The sequence below is a fragment of the Suncus etruscus genome, chromosome 19 (genome assembly GCF_024139225.1).
Source record: "Suncus etruscus isolate mSunEtr1 chromosome 19, mSunEtr1.pri.cur, whole genome shotgun sequence".
Lineage (NCBI taxonomy): Eukaryota > Metazoa > Chordata > Mammalia > Eulipotyphla > Soricidae > Suncus > Suncus etruscus.
The window spans coordinates 13,511,419-13,514,612 of NC_064866.1; positions in this window are offsets into that span (position 1 = coordinate 13,511,419).

The following is a 3,194-nucleotide window of genomic DNA, read 5'->3' on the forward strand; positions in this document are numbered from 1 at the left end:
AGGAAACTGTGCCAGTTCTAAGGTTTTGATCCAGGATTTGGGGTAGATGGTCAATGTCCGATCAACTCAAGTCCCCATGACTAATGTTCAGTGTGGAAGACACCCCTGTACTATAAAATGTATGTGTTTTTATCCCTACAAGGTAAGAACTTTTTTCTATACATAAGATTTCCCCATTTTAGTGTGACTATGCATATTACTGGTACATTTGGTGTTAAAAATAACAAGCTATAAAGTCTCTATGCTGTATTTTGTTTGTTTGTTTGTTTGTTTGAATAATATCTTTATTAAGCACCACATAACATGTTTGTAGTTGGGTTTCAGTCATAAAAAGAACACCCCATTCACCAGTGCAACATCCCCACCAATAATGCTCCCTATCTCCCTACTCCTCCACTCCCTGCCTGTATTCAAGACAGTATGCCATGTTTTTGGCCCTGAGTTCATATCTCAAGCGAGACTTTTCTACTAGAATTTTCAACTAAACATATCCAAAAAATGGATGAGGGAAGCTACCTCTACATATGGAAATAAACACATATGGAATATATCACTGTTACTCTTAACACTCTGTTACTCTTACAACACTCTTTTACTTATAAGTCTGTTACTCCTATAAAACTGTGATACTCGTATCACTCTAATAACACTCTACTCTGATAACACTCTTCATATGCTGATAATATAGAATCACTCTTTATATGCTGATAACCTCTGTACCCCTTAATGATATCTTCTTTCCACCTCTTTAGAATGCAATGCATTTTTTTTTCTTTTTGGGCTACAACCGGTGATGCTCAGGGGTTACTCCTGGCTATGCGCTCAGAAATCACTCCTGACTTGGGATCATATGGGACACCAGGGGATCGAACCACAGTCTGTCCTGGGTCAGCTGTGTGCAAGGCAAACACCCTACCACTTGTGCCACTGCTCAGGCCCCAGTGCAATGCATTCTTACCTGAATATTCATTAGATAAATTTGTTGATTAGATTGTTGATTAGATTCATTAGATAAATTTGGTGGTGGGGCATCAGAGATTACACTCATTGTTACAGGCAGGTGCTGGAAAGGAACCCAGGGCTTCACACACTCAAGGCATGCTACCTCTAAGTCACACCCAGGCCCCTACACTCAGAATAAAGATAGCACCCTGTTCTGCCAAGACTTTTCACAAAACAATCCCATTGACTATAGTTTAAAATTGCAGGGCCGGAGAGATAGCATGGAGGTGGGCCGTTTGCCTTGCATGCAGAAGGATGGTGGTTCGAATCCCGGCATCCCATATAGTCCCCCAAGACTGCCAGGAGTGATTTCTGAACGTAGAACCAGGAGTAACCCCTGAGTGCTGCCCAAAACAACAACAACAACAACAACAAAAATTGCACCAGCCTGGAGCCGGAGTTATAGCACAGCAGTAGTGCATTTGCCTATCACGCAGCTGACCCAGGACAGGCCTGGGTTTGATCCATGGCATCCCATATGGTCCCCTGAGCCTGCCAGGAGCAATTTCTGAGCGCAGACCTAGGAGTAGCCCCCCGAGTGCAGCTGGGTGTGACCAAAAACAACACCAACAAAGCAATAATAATAATAATAATAATTAATAAAATTGCACCAGCCTGTGACTTAATTTTCAAAACATCTTCACAACATTTCATTTTCTCTATCTGGCGAGCCTTCCCTTTCTTTCAGCCTTCCTTCACATTGCTCTGCAAAATTAGTGCTTTAATTTCTTTATTTTTTTTCTTTTGATTTTTTTTTTTGAAGGGCACGTGGAGGAGCCACATCCAAGGGTGCTTAGGACTTATTCCTGATTCTGTGCTCATGAAAATTTTCTGGTGATTCTTGGGGGACCAGATATGGTGCATTATTTGAACCTGGTTCTGCTACATGCAAGGCCAGTTCCTTAACCTCTGTACAATCTGTAAGGCCTGAGTGCTTTTATTCGTCATGGTTGCCACCTGATTGCTTCCCCTCCTGCTGATTTAGATGCTTTATTTTAACTTTCCTCCTTAATTTATTTTTCTTCTTTCTTTCTCCCTTTCTTTCTTTCTTTTTCTTTCTTTCTTTCTCTTTTTTCTTTCTTTCTCTCTTTTCTTTTTCTTTCTTTCTTTTTTCTTTTTTCCTTTCTTTTTTCTTTCTTTCTCTCTTTTCTTCTTTCTTTCTTTATTTCTTTCTTTATTTATTTCTTTATTTCTTTATTTATTTATTTATTTATTTTTTTTTTTTTTGGTTTTTTGGGTCACACCTGGCAGTGCTCAGGGGTTATTCCTGGCTCCAGGCTCAGAAATTGCTCCTGGCAGGCACAGGGGACCATATGGGGCGCCGGGATTCGAACCGATGACCTCCTGCATGAAAGGCAAACGCCTTACCTCCATGCTATCTCTCCGGCCCCCTCTTTCTTTCTTTCTTTCTCTTTCTTTCTTTCTTTCTTTCTTTCTTTCTTTCTTTCTTTCTTTCTTTCTTTCTTTCTTTCTTTCTTTCTTTCTTCTTTCTTTCTTTCTTCTTTCTTTCTTTCTTTCTTTCTTCTTTCTTTCTTCCTTCCTTCCTTCCTTCCTTCCTTCCTTCCTTCCTTCCTTCCTTCCTTCCTTCCTTCCTTCCTTCCTTTTTTTCTTTTTCTTTTTTTGGTTTTTGGGCCACACCCGGCAGTGCTCAGGGGTCGTGACACCTGGTTGTCTGCTCAGAAATAGCTCCTGGCAGGCACGGGGGACCATATGGGACACTGGGATTCGAACCAACCACCTTAGGTCCTGGATCGGCTGCTTGCAAAGCAAACGCCACTGTGCTATCTCTCCGGGCCCCCTTCCTTCCTTTCTTTTCTTTCTTTTCTTCCTTTCTTTCTTCCTTCCTTCCTTCCTTCCTTCCTTCCTTCCTTCCTTCCTTCCTTCCTTCCTTCCTTCCTTCCTTCCTTCCTTCCTTCCTTCCTTCCTTTCTTTCTTTCTTTCTTTCTTTCTTTCTTTCTTTCTTTGTCTTTGGGCCACACCCAGCACCGCTCAGGGGTACTCCTGGCTCTGCAGGCAGAAATCGCTCCTGGCATGCTCAGGAATCAATGCCGGGAATCAAACCGGGTCCCTCTTTGGTAGGCTGCATGCAAGGCAAACACTATACCGCTATGCTATCTCCCCGGCCTTTGGTTTAGATAAAATTTATCTGGTCTTTCCTTGAATATTAAATCTGTGTTCATGTCATTAATTAA